A 19,922-nucleotide genomic window follows, 5' to 3' on the forward strand; every position below is an offset into this window, starting at 1 on the left:
TCGTTGAAGACATGGTGATCTTGCAGTCCTCTGTATTATCACTCCACTTTCCCTAGAATATTACAAAATAAACGAGTCTTAATCACAACCCCACACAACTGAATCTTCAAGTCATAGCTGGAAACCGAACTTGGTCACGCGTCCGTATCAGGATGACATATCTCGTACCATACCGCACCACGTCATATCAAACCACTCATTTAAAGATTCAAGAACGTGTCCCCACCATCAAAGGAGAGAATAGAACAACAAGGTTCATATACTAATTTGAACGAACTCGCACGATAAGAATGAAAGAATGGAAGTTTCCTAAATGTCCTATAGCCTCTCGAGGATGGGTACGGACATCTACGTACCATTTCGCAAGACTCTACTAGACATTGCTCTTGTACTCGTGAGACCGGTGAACCTAGAGCTCTGATACTAACTTGTCACAACCCATTTCGCAAGTCATGAGGGCACCCACACTATCCCCCTTGTTGGACGAACCTTTCCCTTAATCACATCAATCAAAAGGAAAACATACAGAAATGGATACAACAATTATATTAAAAGACTTACTTTATATGTATAACAGTGTGGAATATTTAAAAGTATTACAACTCCAAAACCTGGTCTTAACTTGTACAAGAGATTCTAAATGAATACAAATCTGAATACTAATGTTACAAGTCTAAGTACTAGAATACGATGAGCATGTCTATAGGAAAGGAAAAAGACAGACTATTATAAGAGATTCAGGTGTCACAGTCCTGGCAATAGTAGCTCACCCCAAGTCTTTGATAAACATCCTCGGGATCTATCATGAGTTCTCGAACAAGGAGTACAAAAGAAGAGCAGTATGAGTACAACACTAGTACTCGTAGACATTATAGGCCGACTGTCACTCCCCGAACCATGGCCTGGGCGTAACACAGCACTCGGGCCTTGCTTGCATGTGTCCGAACGAACCTCATGGCTTGCTTGTCAACATGGGCATCAAAACAATATACTCTATATGATGCAATTTAAATGATTCATGAAAATGTAATTTGCGGAATAAAGTCTTGAAATTATCTCATAGCATGAAAAATTATGAAACCGTAATAGTCTGCAAGCATGAAAACATAACTAACTCTGTGAACTAACATCTGTCTATGAAACCTCTAAAACATGTCTGAATACTAACTACCTAGACATGCCCTGGATTACTATAACTGAATACTAATGCAAACTCCATGTTGAACCCCGAGAGGAGTGGGGCTCACCAATAAGCTGATAACCGAGGTGATCCTACCGCGTGTGTATGCCCCGAAAATCGGACCGCACCGCGGGCGGTGCCCCGGCAAAAGAGACGTTAGTACATGGAATAGTACTAGTATGTAAAACTCCGCCGAAACGAAGAACATGGCACAACATAGGTATAGGACATGAACCTAAACCGAATGTAACTTGAACATGAGCAGCATGAAACGTGAGTAAAGTCTGAAAACAAGAAATCAATGGAAATACATGTATATAAAATCGAAGCCAGTAACGCGGGGAATGCTATAGTATAACCGACAACATGATCCGTACTGCGTCCTACCAGAACACTCACACCTTACCAGGGATAATGAGATTTAAGTAATAATAAGCATGTAAGGATCCAAATCGTATAACGTGCGTCTTCCTTGCCGACAACCCTTATCCGTGCGTTACGTAGTTTCAAAGCCACCGAGCCTTCGTTAACTAAGAAAATTCCAAAAAAAAAAACATGAACATGATATAGTTGGGCTAAGAAGCCCATGATTTTCGTGAAATAACTTGTAATCATGATTTCACGAAATAACTTGCAAATACGGTTTCATGAAATATCTTATAATATGGTTTCATGAGATAACTTGTCATAGTCTTGCAAACATGTTCTTGATTCATGAGTAAGAACAATAGTTCATAATTATATATATATATATATATATATATATATATATATATATATATATATATATATATATATATAATTGACTTGAAAACATGCTTGTAACTTGCTAGATAAAATCATAAAGTTTCATATAAACATAATGAGAACACATGAGGAAGAATTCATGATTCATGGATTAAGCTAGGGTTCCTAATAACCGTAATGGAAGATTAGGAATACAATAACGACTATAGATACAAAATTCATGTACATAAATACATAAACACGGGCTACCAATATGTTGGGTTTAATGCCCTAGGATTTGAACTTCATGGATATCAAGAAACGAAGCATGGGGAAGAACGTAGAGATTCCCACATATTGATGGAAGTTCTACATACCTTAATTGCTCCAAAACTTGAATTAAAGACTTGAGTTTTGGAGAAGATTTCCTAAATCTTGATTCTTGAACCTTGAGATGGGTTTTCTTGAAAACCCTAGATTAGGAACAATGATTTCTTGATTAAATTATTAGAGTATATGTTAGAATTGAGTTGGAAGGGTTTGGATTGACTTACCTTGATGTTTTGGATTGTTGCTAGGGCTTGGAATTGTGAATAATGAAATAAAATAACTCAAGGCTTGAATTTATACAAAAGTGAGGCGAAAGTTATATGGACGTATTATACGGTCCCTATAAAATTATACGGTCCGTATAATATGACCATATTTTATCATGACTGGACAGAATGTCAATTTGAAGCGTCATGAAGTACGGACGAGTTATACAGTCCGTATAAAATTATATGGGCCGTATAACAAGTTCGTATAACATGACAGTGAACGGACTACTCTGTAATGCTTCAGTAAAATGGCCATAACTTTTTGTACAGAAGTCCCCTTGACCCCATAATATACCGTTGGAAAGGTGTTCCAAAGGGCTACAACTTTCAAGAAGGAAGTTTTCACAAATTCCTAACGCAAGTACACGAAAACAGCCATAATTACGTAATCGTCCTAGACTTAGACGAATTTAGAAGGCCTTAAGAACTTCACTTTTTGGTTTGACTTCAAAACGACTGTTTATCACCCGAGTTCATCCCAAATAGATTCGTATAGCTAAAATATCACCTTTATTCTATATTCATACATTCATACCTAATTCGAATTTACGAGATGTTACACCGATAACGATTAGATAACACATATAAAAGGAAGAAATCAACAAGTAGAGCAGATAAGGTAATCAAGTATAGTCACGAAAGCATATTCAAGTATAAGTTCAGATTGAGTACATAAAATGTCAAGTAAGTAGTCCTGAGTAAGTGTAAAAATGTAATGCAATGAAATTCGATGTTGTGCAATGTCCCCTAGGCCTCTTCTCCAAAATTGTGTACACATGCTAAGGGCTATGCCTCCCGTGGGGACACGCGAAGTCCATACACCTACACAGAAGATCATTGTCACTAGAGCCCACACAGATGAACATTATTGCCATTGCCACTTGGGCCCACACAAAGTATCATTATTGCAATTATCACATGGGCCCACAGAGATTATCCCTATTTCCATTGTAATCATGCATACATCTGGATGGATGATATGTAAATACATGGATCAATTTCAACAACATCTCAAATCATGGCACCAATAAATTAATATCAAGAATGCCGAACTCAACCAAGTCATCAATATGTAATCCTTTCTTTTTCATGAGATAAGTGAGATATCAAGGACAAATGATTAAATCAGTCATCACAACATATCAACAAGTATGGCCGCAAGCTCACATAATAACATCCATAGCAAATTAGTGGATTATCACCACAACCATGCCCGAAGGCCTATCATGCTTTCCCCATCAACAACTACCATCTACATACGTTTCTCTAATCAGAATCTAAACATAAGTAAGTCGTAACCTACCTTGAAGCCGACCATGAGCCACGAACCCGAACCTGAGCATTCCTTTCTGAAATGTCTCTGAATGGTCAAATCTCAATTCGGGTGAAGATTGCGTCTTTTGGAAGCTCTACCGCGTCCAAATTCACCAAACGAGTTCAATCTAGTCAAAATAGTATTCTACAAGGTCAAACGAGTCTAACAATACCCATATTGGTATACTTCTATTCGGAACAACAAAACGAACCCAAATTAGTCAAACCCGAGCTCCAAGGGAAAACTAGAATTTTGTTGCAAAATTAGGTTCAATATAGTCAAAATAGTAGTCTACAACAAATGATACCCATATTGCAATACTTCGATTCGGAGTCCAAAAATAACCCAAAAAGGTAACCCTGCGCCCGTAAGGCCAAAACTGGAAATTTATTTCAAAAATAGTTTACCCATAGCTTAATTATTCTATATCCATAAAACCCATTCAAAAATCCATCATCTTGATCCTCAAATCCATGATTTAGAACTTTTTAACTTTTGGGTTCAAAACCCCAATTTTCCCCAACTAAACACGGATAAAGTCGATAACCAATGGAAATAATCTTAGGAAAACATCAAAATAAAGGTCAGATATTTACCCCCTTGTTGAGACGGGAACAATGCCGTGAAAATCACCTCAAATGGAGCTCTAGAACTCAAGATATGCTCAAAACACTGATTGGACGAAGTCTGATTTTTAATACATAATGTTTCCGCACCCGCGGCCAAAACTCCGCACCTACAGCCTGCCACGTGGAATTTTCGTACCTACGAACCATTTTTTGCACCTACAGGGTTAGAGGTACAGACCCCACCTCGCAGGTGCGACGCACCAGCAACCTGTTCCGACACTAAAATGGGCATAACTCCTTCATACGATAGCTGAATTCGACAATTCTTTTTTCTATGACTTTGTAATTATGATACGGATCTGATGGTTCAATTGAAAAACAAAACAAAGATTGTTTTCTCAGTATGTTACCCTTTATGACCTAAGAAACGACGCCGAAACTTCAAACACGAGCGCGACACAACCCAAATGTAGCCTAAACTCATCGGAATCTCACCAAAACTTGCGGACAAGTTCAAAATCATCATATGAACTTGTTGGAACTTTCAAAACATGACATGGGGTTGTCTTGATCCAATGTTGACTGTGGTCAACTCCAATTCCTTAACTTAACTAGTTTCTCAACCAATGACCCAAATGACACCCGAACCCTTCGAGAACCGAACCAACGACTCCACTAAGTCATAAATCACATTCCGGACCTAATGGAATCAACGAAACTTGAAAAAATACTCATTTACTCCTGGTGTTGACTTTGGTCAAACTTCTTCATTACTTAACTTAAGGATTTCCAAAAAATCCTTTTCCTTACTCAAAACTCATCCGAAAGCCTCGGGGATTACACCAAAGATTACCCGCAAGTCATAACCACCAAAATGAAACTACGGGAAAGATATTTTGGAGAAAAGAGATCAAAAAGCTCAAAGCGACCAAATGGATCGTTAAACATATGTTTGGATGAATGGATTTCACGGCATGCATATGTCACAACCCAAATTACGGATCGCGCGGGTAACAAGTAGATTATCACCTAGTAGGCAAACCCTTATCAACCAACCCATTATCGAAATCTCGTCTTTACAATTATGTAACCTCTAACATAAATAATAAGTGGAAAACATCATAATCCTTTCCTAAAATCAAGAGAAAACTTCCCATTTCCCGGGATCTAGTCTAGATATGTACAAGAGCTTCTATAATACAAGGAATAGACCGAAAATAAATGACACAACTTCTGCCTGGAATGAGATGAGCAAAGCTGTAGGGAGATGTCCGTCAACCAACTAGTGAAACCTTCAGCAATAACCTAAAACATACCTACACCCCCCCCCCCCCCAAAAGAAAGATGTAGCAAGAATAGCATCAGTACACCACACGTACTGGTAAGCATCATAGGCCGACTAAAATTATTTTACGCAACACAATATAAAATCAGCAAGATAACGATATAAGCTCAACGTACACCTTATTTAAGTTCCACTTATAGAAATAACTTTATTCAAAATACTTACTCAATGTCACTCCCGTAAACAATAATCCATCTCCCTATCCTAAACCAAGACTAAGGTACGACAATCCATTGGCTCAACAACCTCTACATCAATTCTCTTCTTGCAATTTATTAAGGACTGATATTTAACTTTGTTTCACTCAACTCACTAGGTTATTACCGTTTCATTACTAGGATCTAGTATATTCCAAGGAAGCCTAGCTACACCGTTTAGAAGTCCAGACTAGACATTAATTAGTGACACATATTAATTACCACGTAGAATGAATACCACAGTAAGACACATTAACACCTCAAACGCACCCCAGGTCTGGAACACATGATCTAGATTTCTCTACTTAACACCTTTCCTTACCTTGTAACACATAACCACGGAATTATACGCAACACCCCAATGGGTCAGCATGTGAAAGGTTACTGCAACTTTCCAAGATTTATATTTTTATAACCAGAGCCAACCTAGCTCTCATTGATCAATTTGACATCAATACCGAGCTTCTCACAAGATGATATAATAAATGAAATATGAAATATGATGCTATGTAATGCAATTATGATGACATGCAGTGCAATGCAACAACCTGGCCAATATCTCAAACCTGTACATACATACCGAATGGTATTGTTTGCCCATCCAGTCATGACCTGTAGGGGACCCTTGGTGTCCACGTACCACTCATTTTGAGATATGACCTCAGATCATAAGTCTTGTTTACCTTTCATTCTGGAACGATCCTCGGACCACGGATACATATTGCATAATTCTCACAGATACCACTTACCTTTCTCAATTACTACAAGTCTCTCAATTAGTTTTTTCCGAAATCGTTCCATCATATATGAATGAATGAATGCAACAGTAACAAATGAGTATGCTATGCAATCACGATATCCTAGCCCATGGCAAGACTATGCACCTCCCCTCACCTTAACAAGGCATAAATTCCTCAGGTTCATGACAGGTATATTCATAAGAAGGTACGAGAACTCAGTTACTGGCCACCCACGCACATGACACATACAAACAGCTAGAGTAATCAATCTTAAGATAACCGAATCACACTCTATCCTACACAGATGGCAAAGCTACAATACGCGCCCCCGTCCTACCCCATAGACATAATACTAGGTTCCAATATTCACTTAACACACCATGTAAGCAGCAACCAACAATTTTAATAAGCTAAACATTATTCAACCGTACTTCGTGTTCGAAGACCTAATCATGCTTTCTCCCGTCAATTCTATACGTATATCGGATTCGCTAATCAAAGTCTAACTCAAGTAAACCATAACTTACCTCGACGCCGAGCAGCTACCACAAACGTGCGTGCAACCTTCTCTCACCGCATTGCTGAACCGAAGCTTTGACCGAGAACTCTAGGAATTTTACGAACACGAGGACAAGGGTTACACAACAATCATACATGCTAATTTTGAGGAATAAGTTTATCTACGGAAAGAATTTCTTTTAAGAATTGTGACCAAGAAAAATGTTTGGAGGGTTACCTTGGCGAAGTTTTTGGGTGATCTATCCAAGAAACCTCACAAAAGTCAGCTTAGAATAAGTTTTTGGAGAAAAGTGGGACAAAATCCTGAAATACGTCATTTATAAGGGTCTGGCCCATGCATCTTCGCTGCAGCGATGGGATTCCCGCTGCGGCGGTCTCTGGACCGCTGCGGCGGTCTCTGGACCGCTGCGGCGGTCTTGGCCCTGGGCCCATAATTTTGACTTGTACGAATTTGACCCCAATTTTAATTTTTATGCGGAACTTTTTAATAAGCCTAGCCTCTTATAACGTAAAGTTTGACTTTTGTACAGGGTTTGTGGAGGAATTCAATAACAACCAAATGGGTCGTTACATTATATACCAATTAAATAACCGTTCATCCCGAAATGGACGGGAGTAGCGGAGAGATTGGAAGGTCGATTCATTGCGCATGGTCAAATGACTGGAGTATTTTATCCTATGGATTGGGTCTGGGTCCGGTTAGGGTGGAACATGCCATTGGAACCAAGGGGTTTTGAAACACACAAAGGTACCCAAAACAACGCGGGTAAAAAGACAGAACAATTGGGCGAGGACCACTCCATCGGCTGGTTCCTCGTCATGGGTGGGCTCGCTGCAGCGAGAAAAGGGACTACTGCAGTGGATAACCCTATTAAACAGACCCAACATTTGGGGAGGGGTCTCAACTCCTCACCCCTCCTCATTTAACACTCACCTGTTTCTACTCCCCTCATTTCCCATTATTTCCCTCTCTCAAAACTCTCTAACTCTCCATATTCCCTCCCCCTTATAATCACCCCTTACTCTCTTCTCTCTTCCTTACTTCTTCCCAAATATTACCAGGAAGAAGAAGCAACCCAAACCTTCTAAGGCACTACACCAAGGGTCACTCTCCTCCATCACTCTTCTCGAATTTCAAGGTATGTTCTTCATACTTTTCCCTCTTTATTTCTTACTCTTGTGCAAGAATTCCAACTTTCCATGCTTAGGTTGTTAAAATAGACTAACCATGTTAAGTCTATCTAGAAGAACTTCGAATTTGTGGAGAATGAGGGTTTGTGATTTGTTGGGGTTGAAAGAAACTCGGATTATACATTTCATTGAACGTCCCCATAGTCTTAAAATCGTTTCCTACTAAAGATCTACTGTGAATGTTGGTGTAAACCTTGTTTTTGGGGTGAGGTTGTTGTTTTATGCCTTTTTGTTGTTGCCAGAAATCTTGGGGCATAAAGTTCATTAAAACCATGTGTTAGTGGGTGGAAAGTATATGCACGTTGGTATACTACTTGATCTGGCTTGGAATTCATTGGTTTTGGTGAAAATTTTAGGGTTCTATTTTTGAAATGGGGGCTTCTGGTTTGGGGACGATGAGGGTTCGCTGTAACGATCGGGATTTTACTGCAGTGGACCCGCCATGACGAGACTTGGCTCGTTATGATGAAGGACTGAGGCTTGGGTAGCTTCGTTATCGCGAAGGATCGTCATTGGACGAGCTTGCCGCAGCGAACTCCCATCATCGCAAATAAAATTCCGGGATGCAATATAAAATTTTTGCTTCTTTTTGTGGTTAATCTAGTTTTATACAAACCTTGCCTTCGTTACCCTACATAAATATAAAACTAATGTCATCTTTCTTTTCTACGTACTCATTTTCACTAAACCATGGCTCAAGAGCAAGGTGTTCCTCCCGTTGCCCCGAACCCCAATACTCCTCATTCCTACAATCGATTCATCTCTGGTCAGTGTAAGAAGCATTTTCTGGAACAAATGGACTAAATTGGAGCCAGAATTTTATACTCGCCTTCATGAAATCAAATGGACTAAATTGGTGGAGTCCCCGGATAAATACAATGCTCATTGGGAATTTTATGCTATGCTCCCGACAGCGGATTTGACCCTTCCCGACCCTTTAGTCATTCTTCAGGGTGTTAGAGTACCGTTTGGTGCGGAGGTAATCAATGATCTCTACGGGCTTGACAATCACTCCGATAATGCCATGAATGCCAAGGATCAAGAGGGCAATAGTCAGTGGCTTATGGACACCTTGGTGGTGGTCGAAAAGGCATAAGGTTAATTGGGCCAATAGCCGAACTGGGATTAAGGGAAACTACTTCATTGCTGATGCTAGGCGATGGCTGCAAATCGTGTCTCGTCGAGTTAGCCCCTCGAGTAATACTAATGATGTCACCTATCCCCAGGATCTTATGTGGGCTTGTGTGCTAGACGGGGTGCCAGTAAATGTGGGTAATCAGGTGATCTTAGAGTTGAGAGCTTTTCTGGATAAGCTGGGCCTGAGTCTGATATTTCCTACTCTCATTACCTTGCAGTGCGAGCAGTTTAAGGTCCCTTGGGAGAGTAATAATTTGTAGGTCCATTCTGATGGTGAATTCGACCCGTTGAGAGTAAAAGGCTCCAAATCTCGAAGCAAAAGGAAGAGGATTGGCTCGGGTAGCGAGGACAGTGATGGCGAGCAGGAGGAGAAAGGAGAAGACAGAGGTGATGCTTCCCAACCCGGGGTCCTCTTGAGCGGATAGAGTCCGAGTTAGCCACCATGAGAGGTGTGATGACAGGTAGGACATGACTTTCTTTTGAGGTGGGTTCGTCTAGTGGTGCTGCTGGCGCCGATGGGTTTGTCACAGATGAAATTAAAAAGTAGATGGCCACCAAGACCAAGATGCAAGATTCGGTGGACGTCCTCCAGAGTGTGTATGGTTTCTTGGCTGAGGCCCATGGGGAGCTCCACAAGGATCTTGATGCGGAGAAGAAGAAAAACAGGGCCCGGGACAAGCTGTTTGCTCGGATGTGGAAAGTCATCAAGAGGATATCAAGACGCAGGCCGCCGGGGTCAGTGCTCCCTAAGGTGACCAAGGCCGATGTCGAGCAGTTCTCCTTCTTGAGCAAGTATGGCCTAGACACTAACGCCTCCAGTAGCTCAAGTACCAGTACTGGTGAGGTGTCCAGAAGGCCGAGGAACCAGTGATCCCCGCTCCCCCCTTTTAGCATGTTATCTCAGCCCGCGTAGGGCTTACTCTCAGACAATATTTTCATTCATTTTTGGGTTTGTGTTTTGGATGTTTTGACAACTTTCATTGCTATTATTTCTCGTGATCCATTTAATATTTGTGTTTGGATGGTTTTGTAAGACAATTTTCCTCGTGGGGCTAGATGTTGTATGTAAGGTTATGTTTAAGATATCGATGTTTTGCTAGGTTTTTGGTTGAATTGAACAGGTTTGAAAAAATGTGGAATAGGTCTCTAGCTACTGGTTGGCCTTCACTGCAGCCGGGGACGCCAGTCAGCAGCGCCTCGCCACGCGAGACGTGGTTCGTGGCAGCGAGGCGAACAGAAACTGTGGGTCCGCCGCAACGGACACTAGTGTCGTGACGACGAACCCGCTGCAGCGAGACTTATACCACTGCAGCGAAGAGACTGACACAAAGGGGCCAGCGGATGCCCACTCCAAAATTTCATAAAGTACAAGGAAAACTCGATATTTTACACACATTCTTCTACTTACGCACATACACATTTGTAAACGGACACTATTACTACTTACACTATATATCAATAGATACCAATTTGACTCGTCGAGATACCAATTGGAATCATCTAGATACCAATTGGACTCAACCTGGATCTTAAGACACTGAGACAAAGACGATAGGAATGAAAGAAGAGAAAGATTCCTAGATGCCCCAATAGCCTCCCGTGGATGGGTATGGACGTCATCATACTATTCCACAAGACTCTACTAGACACAAAATTAAGTCAGGCAAAGTGAGACCGGTAACCTAGGCTCTGATACCAACTGTCACTACCCAAATTACGGATCGCGCAGGCACCTACCATATTATCACCTAGTAGGCGAACCCTTATCAACAAACCTATTATCGAAAGCTCGTTTTTACATTTATGTAACAACTAACACAAATAATAGGTGGAAAATATCATAATCTTTTTCATAAAATCAAGAGAAAACTTCCCATTTCCTGGGATCTAGGCTAGACATGTACAAGAGCTTTTATAATATAAGGAATAGACCGAAAATAAATGACACGACTTTTGCCTGGAATGAGATGAGCAAAGCTGTAGGGAGATGTCCGTCAACCAACTAGTGAAACCTTCATCAATAACCAGAAACATACCTACACCCCCCCCAAAAGAAAGATGTAGCAAGAGTAGCATCAGTACACCACACGTACTGGTAAGCATCATAGGCCGACTAAGATTAGTTTACGCAACACAATATAAAATCAACAAGATAACCAGATAAGCTCAACGTACACCTTATTTAAGTTCCACTCATAGAAATAACTTTATTCGAAATACTCACTCAATGTCACTCCCGTAAACAATAATCCATCCCCCAATCCTAAACCAAGACTAAGGTACGACAATCTATTAGCTCAACAACCTCTACATCAATTCCCTTATTGCAATTTTTTAAGGACCGATATTTAACTTTGTTTCATGCGACTCACTAGGTTATTACCGTTTCACTACTAGGATCTAGTATATTCGAAGGATGCCTAGCTACATCATTTAGAAGTCCAGACTAGACATAAATTAGTGACACATATTAATTACCAAGTAGAACGAATACCACAGTAAGACACATTAACACCTCAAACGCACCTCATGTCTGGAACACATGATATAGATTTCTCTACTCAATACCTTTCCTTACCTTGTAACATATAACCATGGAATTATACGCAACACCCCAACGGGTCAAAGATTTGAAAGGTTACTGCAACTTCCCAAGATCTATATTTTTATAACTAGAGCCAACCTAGCTCTCATTGATCAATTCGACATCAATACCTAGTTTCTCACAAGATCATATAATAAATGAAATATGAAATATGATGCTATGTAATGAAATTATGATGACATACAGTGTAATGCAACAACCTGGCCAATATCTCAAACCTGTACACACATGCCGAATGGTATTATTTGCCCATTCAGTCATGAACTGCAGGGGATCCATGGTGTCCATGTACCACTCGTTCTGAGATATGACCTCGGATCATAAGTCCTGTTTACCTTCTGTTCCAGAATGATCCTTAGACCACGGATAAATATTGCATAATTCTCACATATGCCGCTTAACTTTCTCAATTACTACAAGTCTCTCAATCAGTTCTTTCCAACAATACCAAATGAGTATGCTATGCAATCACGATATCCTAGCCCATGGAAAGACTATGCACCTCCCCTCACCTTAACAAGGCATAAATTCCTCAGGTTCATGACAGGTATATTCATAAGAAGGTACGAGAACTCAGTTACTGGCCACCCACGCATATGACACATACAAACAGCTAGAGTAATCAATCTTAAGATAACCGAATCACACTCTATCCTACACTGATGGCAGAGCTACAATACGTGCCCGCTTCCTACCCCATAGACATAATACTAGGTTCCAATATTCACTTAATACACCATGAAAGCAGCAACCAACAATTTTAATAAGCTAAACATTATTCAACCGTACTTCGTGTCCGAAGACCTAATCATGCTTTTTCCCGTCAATTCTATACGTATATACGATTCGCTAATCAAAGTCTCACTCAAGTAAATCATAACCTACCTCGACGCTGAGAAGCTACCATGAACGTGCGTGCAACCTTCTCCCACCGTGTTGCTGAACTGAAGCCTTGACCGAGAACTCTAGGAATTTTGTGAACACGAGGACAAGGGTTACACAACAATCATACATGCTAATTTTGAGGAACAATTTTATATACGGGAAGAATTTCTTTTAAGAATTATGAACAAGAACGATGTTTGGAGGCTTATCTTGGTGAAGTTTTCGAGTGCTCTATCCAAGAAACCTCATAAAAGTCGGCTTAGAATAAGGTTTTGGAGAAAAGTTGGACAAAATCCCGAAATAAGGCATTTATAGGGGTCTGGCCCATGCACCTTCACCGTGTTGGCTTCGCCGGCAAAATGACCGCCGTGGCGCTCGGGATCGCCGTGGCGAAGGGCCTTGACCCTGGGCCCATAATTTTGACTTCTATGAATTTGAACCCAATTTTAATTTTTACGCAAAACTTTTTAATAAGCCTATCCTCTTATAACACGAAGTTTGAATTTCGTATGGGGTTCGTGGAGGATTTCAATAACGACCAAACGGGTCGTTACAACATATGTTTGGATGAATGGCCCTCACGGCATGCATATGTTTGACAGATATAGCCCCTTTGGCTTGATCATCTTTCCTTCGTCATGTGTGTTAGTTGTGACCCTCTTGGTCTGATATGCTGTTTCGCCCATTTGTATAGCCCTCTTTAGCTTGATGGTATTATGCTTATGACGTTTCGTCTATTGTGTGGCCCTTCTGGCTTGTTCGTACCGCCCTTGTGGCGCTTTGTTCTTTTTTAGCCCTTTTGTCTAGATCGTGCCGCCCCTGTGGCGCTTTGTCCTTTGTATCCCTCTTGGGATAGATCGTGCATTTAGTGTGGATCGAAACTTCCCTAGATGAGCTGCATCTTGTCTGTTTTTCAACATGAGCGAACGGGTTAGAAAAAATAGGGTGTCGTCCTCCTGATGACACTGGGAACCTGCATTCACATAAAAAATGTTAGTCTTAACGAGGTTGATTCGTGTCCTCGACTCCTGTTGCGTTGTTCCTTTGTCCGGTTGGTTGTGTCCTTTGCTGCGACCTAACTTGGACCTCGGTGGTACGAGAGATGAATTTTGAAAGAATAATTTTCAAAATGTTAATAAATAAAAGATAAAAGATAGATTTTTCCGAAACAACCTTTTTATTATTGTCACGACATGCGCATTTTAAGTGAGAATCCTTGTGGTCGTCCATGGCATGCTATGGCAGGATCTTTGCTTCTTCTAGTATTCTGCCCCAGTTGAAGTTCGTGTCCGCGAACTCTCGTGTTGAATTGTGGTGAAGGAATTGTTGAGATCCTCTCAAAAATTCGGCCCCAGACAAAAGCTTGTCAACTGACGCTCATGCCGTATTTCGGTGAAGGAATTTTTGAGATCCTCTAAAAAATTCTTCTCTGGTTGAAGTCCTGTGTCGGCTGACTCACCTACCAATTTCAAAGAAAGGAATTTTTGAGGTCCTCTAAAAAATTCTGCCCTAGTTGCTTCCTAGGGTTTCTCAGGTTTTTTGATTAGTACGAATGAGCTCGAGGAGTGCCTACGTATCCTGTCATAGCAGGAATAAGGTCGAACGTAGTTCGGACATCAAATGATGAATTTTTTTCTAATAATGTGATTGAGTCCTACTTGGACGGCATACGTATCCCACCTTAAGAAATCAGGTCATCGCATAGTTCAAGATACAAGGAATAGCATTTGGTTTTCTATTACAAAAGGAGACCAAATCCGATATGGATTTTTTACGTATCTTTGCCATAAGAAATAGGTCAAATGTAGTGCTTACAAACAAAAGGTGTGATTACAATTTGAAAAGCACGTCTTTACACATAGTATCTCTTGATTGCATCTGAATTGATTGCTTTAGGCCACTCTTGGTCGTCCATTTCTGCTAAAATCACTGCTCCCCCATGTTATTGTTCATTTTTACGCGAGGCATAAAAGTTACTCCATAATTGTGGACTCTTTTGAATTTTTTTTTTTAAGAGTCGCCACCTAATTTATTTATGAAAATTAGTAAAACCAATTTTAAAGGGGTTTATTTAAGAAATAAAGACCTTTTAGTACCAGAGTTTGAGTAAGGGTTCAGGGGATTCCCCGAGGAAGGTGTTAGGCACCCCGGTATTACAAATCTGCAGAATGCGGTTGACCTTCGAGTTGCAAAGTGTGGTTTTAGTAATTATCTGCTTAAAAGTGTGTTTAAAAATATATTTACATAAAATTCATGGCATAGCAAAGACAATGGCTTGTGAATAAAAATCTTTTCGTTTGTCAAGAATTTGAATTTGGAAGTACAAAGGGATTAGAATAACTTTATATCACTTTTTCGGACCAAAACACACTCAAAGTTTACCCCAAGTAGAGTTCTACTTAATTGTAGTCCAAAGTGTTACAATTCTATTTATCCATATGGGTTTTAGAAAATATCCAGGTACGTATCCCTTGTTTTAATATGCCATAAGTTCAAATACAATTGATGAAAAATTTATATTTTTTCATAATAAGGCTTTAAAAATAATATTCACATGTTTCCCTTTAAAATGTAGGTCAACCGCATTCTTTGTCCAAATCCTTATCCTTAAACTTGGTCTAAGTTATATTTCCCTTTGCTTATTTAACTTAAAGTGGGCCAAGCCCAAAGACTTGTATCTTTTGAAAGAAAAACCATTTAGACCAATTGAACCCCTCTTCAAATAAAACTTTCCTTTGAAAATTCCCTTTCAAATCCTTGTTAAAAAAAATGGGTCTCTTAAGTTAAAAGAAGTTCGATTTCTTCTTTTCAAATGTACCATTGCTTCCGTTTTGCTTCGAAAAGAAGAATCAGTTCATTTCACGAGTAAACATCCTTATTATTTTTTCGTTGGTTCTAAATCAAAGTGTTTGGGTTTCCTATCCATTCTAACGATGTCAGTATCGTTTTCCTATTTCAACTGAGTTCCCATCATGGATTTCAATATATGCAAGTATTTTACACATACAACGTATATAAGCATGAATATAAAAGAAATGGGCTGGTGAGTTTACGAAGCCCACCAGTCGATATGTAAATCATTGGGCAACTTACATAAACAGCTACCTTTTATAAGCTCCTACCAATATATAGCTACAAGTTTGCAATTTACAAACCGTAGCTACCTTTGCAATTTCGACTGTATTTCAGTGTATTTTCGTGTTTTTAAATACAGTTGAAAGGTTGCTATCCGAAATACAGCTGAATACACCAAATATATGTGACATACATCTGACCAAATACACTGAAATACAGTCCAATACAGCAAAATGTTAGGTTGCTATTCGAAATACATCAAATACATATGACGTGAATGTGGTGCAACCCAATTTGTTAATACAGTTAGATACAGGTGTATTTGATTGTATTTATATACAGTAGAAACTTGCACATTTAAATACAGCCAAAACAAAAGGATTATCAGTATATAAATACAATGAAATACACAACTCCCTCGTATATTTACTCGGATTTACTCTACTCTGTTTTTATGATACGTGTATTTCGTTGTATTTAAAAACACGAAAACAGCTGAAATTGCAATTTCTCAGAAAAAGAATGTGGCCAGCGGGATTTTAACCTGGGCACGCAAAGGCAAAGCACATGCCCAATGACCACTCCAGCTACAACGCGCTTCATGTATAGTAGCTACGAAATGTAAAATGTAGCTACAAAATGTAATTATTGCAAAAGGTAGTTATAATCCATAAATAGCTCTTAGAAGTAGTTATGGCATGTAAATTTTCCTAAATCATTTTCATTCATGGTTGGGCCTCCATTTTTCTGTGTTCGGACTCGACGATGTGAAGTGTTGGGCCTTTGGCCCAATGAAGCGGCGGATATGCAGGTCCGAGCCCAATTGGATCCACACGAGGATGGTCATGCAAAGGGGAAAAGAAAAATACAAGTTAGAAGGCATCTATACTTAGCACACTATTTAACAAGGAATCCTAATGCGAGTACATCATTCAACACAACAGAAGTATTAAAAAATACGCAATTGAGATTTTTCAGCAAAGATGAGTATCACAAGGCATAACAGGCCCAAACAAGTTAACGGTGCACGAAAATAACGACAAAGCAATCGAAAATCCAGATCATAAACAGAGATAGCATTGTGGGCTTCAGGCCCAGGACAACTCATGCACATAGGACTGAACAAGAGAAGAAAGGAGAGAAACAGGGGTGGGCATAAATACTGAAAATCAAAAAATCGGACCGAACTAATTCAGCTCTTCGATTTTGGTTTTTCGGTTCGGTTTCGATTCTATTTCTCTAAAACCTCGGTGTTCGGTTTGGTTTTCGGTTTTAGATTCCCAGTTGTTCGGTTCTTCAGTTAAACCGGAGTTTTATAACATAAGTTCAAAAAATCTAAAATATTCATTTCTGATGTTGATTTCTTGGTTGCTGCTAGTTGATTTCTTGCTGCTACTAATAGGGGCGGACCCACCTATCGCGTGCTGGGTGCTTCAAAGACCCATTAACCCCAAATTAAACTATGTTTGTTTACTTAGAAACTTCTTAGAAATTGTTATATACGTTCAATAGCACCCATTGCTCAAAATGTGTTGTGGGTGCTTTGGTTAAGGGCTGGACTTGAAGGCGCAATTTTACGTAAGGGCAATGGTTCGATTCCTGGGTAACGCAAATTTTATAAAGAGATACTTGGGAACTTTTACTTGGTTTTAACTTAACATTCTAATTTTTCTTACTTGAAACTTTGACTTCTCCTAGTTTTTCTACATTACAGATTCATTTTTCTTCTTCTTCCTTTTTAACTTCTTTTCCTTGTGGCGAAAGTTTACCGGAAACAGCCTCTTTACCTCCCAAGGTAGAGGTAAGGTTTGCGTACATTCTATTCTCCCGAGACCTCATTGTGTTGGATTTCACTGGGTATGTTGTTGTTGTTGTTGTTGCTGTTCCTTTTTAACTTCTTTGTTCATTTTTTCATTTAGTTTTTTTAACCTTTTGTTTTTCCTTTTTTCGTTAACTTTTTTACTATCATGTAAAAATAGTTGTGCACTTAAAGTTTACGATCGTTAACAACTTTAAATTAAAGAAAGGTAAGCACCCACTACCTTAAAATCCTGGGTCTGCCACTGGCTACTGATAGTTGTTGTCTCAATCTATTATAAGCTTAACCCTCTGTTTGGATGGTTATTTCCCGTGGTTCATTAATGTACAGTATGGTATGGTACAGTATGGTGTTGTATTGTATTGTACTGTATTAATGAACACAATGTTTGAATAGACTGTATCGTTTATTGTGGTCTAATAACATTTGAATTATTTGGTTTGACTGTATGGTACTGCATAATAACTTGTAAGTTTACTAAAATACCCTTAACTCTTAATTAGAAATTAATTTATTATATATTAATAAAACTTAGGTAAAGAATAAAATAGAAACTTTAAAAAATAAGTAGGTAGTGGGTGGGGGTGGTGGAGGGGTGGGTGGTGTGAGGTGGGTGGTTGTGGGATGAGGGTGGGAGTGAGTTGTTGTGGGGTGGGGTTGGGCGGTGGTGAGTGGCAGTGGGTGGTGGGGTGGGTGGCAAAGGAGTGGGGTAGTTAGGCGTGGGGTAGGGTGGAGGTGGGGGTGGGGTGGATGGTAGGACGGGGGTGGGGTGGGGGTGATTAGTAGGGTGGGAGTGGGTGGGGTGGATGGTGGAGGGTGGGGTACAATGGAGAAATGAAATACGTAACCACGGAAAAACCATCAAATCCGTGGTTACAAAAATTGGGACTTTTCATGGTTATATAACCATGGAATGAACCACAGGTTTACAACACCATACCATATAATTTTAAGAACAATGAAAACAAACATGGTTTCACAGAAAACCATACATTAATGAACCACGGGAAACCACCATCCAAGTAGGGGGTAAGGAACCAAAGATGGGAGACGGTGAAGTTTTTACCACCGTTTCACTTTCGCAGTGGTTACTTTCTTTATACTTCTTATCATTTTCTTTTTCTTTTGTCTACCTCTCTTCTGTAAGATCTTCTCTTTTACTTCTTCATTAAGATCTTAGGGGTCATTTGGTACGAAGGATAGACATAAATAGTCCTGGGATAAGAATTTAGCAATTTCTTATCTCTTGTTTGGTTAGTAATCATGAGATAAGTTATTCCGGGTGTAAAAATAGTGCTGGGATAACTTATACCTGCCATAGGATGGAATAAGTTATCCCCGGATAAGTTATCCCGGGATAAGGAAGAAACCTCTTCTTTTTAGAAATTATCCAATGTATAATACTTTTAGTCCAACATACCAAACGATCAAAAATAAAAATAACTAATCCCGGCGATAACTTATTCCAATGTAATTAATCCCAGCATAACTAATCCCAGCGTAATTTGTTTTGAACCAAACGACCCCTTAGAGTTATATTTAAATGGAATTCTCCACTAACTTTCTCCCTTCTTTTTTTTGGAATTCTACACTAGCTCTACTGATGGAAGGATCACAGTACCAAAAAGCATGAAATCATGTTCATTTGAATTAAACTTTGGAACACAAAACTTAAAATAGCCCTTTTTTTAATTAAAAAACAAAAAAGAGACCAGTTCTAATTAAAAAAGAAGCTCATTTTACAATCAGAAAAATAGCCCATAATCAGGCCCATACTAAAAAAAAACCGAATTGGAAAAATCGAACCGAACTTGAAAAAAACCGAAGTGTTCGGTGCACACATTTGAATAACCGAAAACCGAAAACCGAAGAACTGAAATGAAGTTTGAGAAAACCGAACCGAAGAACCGAATGCCTACCCCTAGTTCCGGCCCAATCCATAACATAAACAGCTAATATGACATGATACTCTTTGTGTATATCTGATATCCACCCTTCATATACCAAGCATACATGGAGT

The sequence above is a fragment of the Lycium ferocissimum genome, chromosome 8, assembly GCF_029784015.1.
Source record: "Lycium ferocissimum isolate CSIRO_LF1 chromosome 8, AGI_CSIRO_Lferr_CH_V1, whole genome shotgun sequence".
NCBI lineage: Eukaryota > Viridiplantae > Streptophyta > Magnoliopsida > Solanales > Solanaceae > Lycium > Lycium ferocissimum.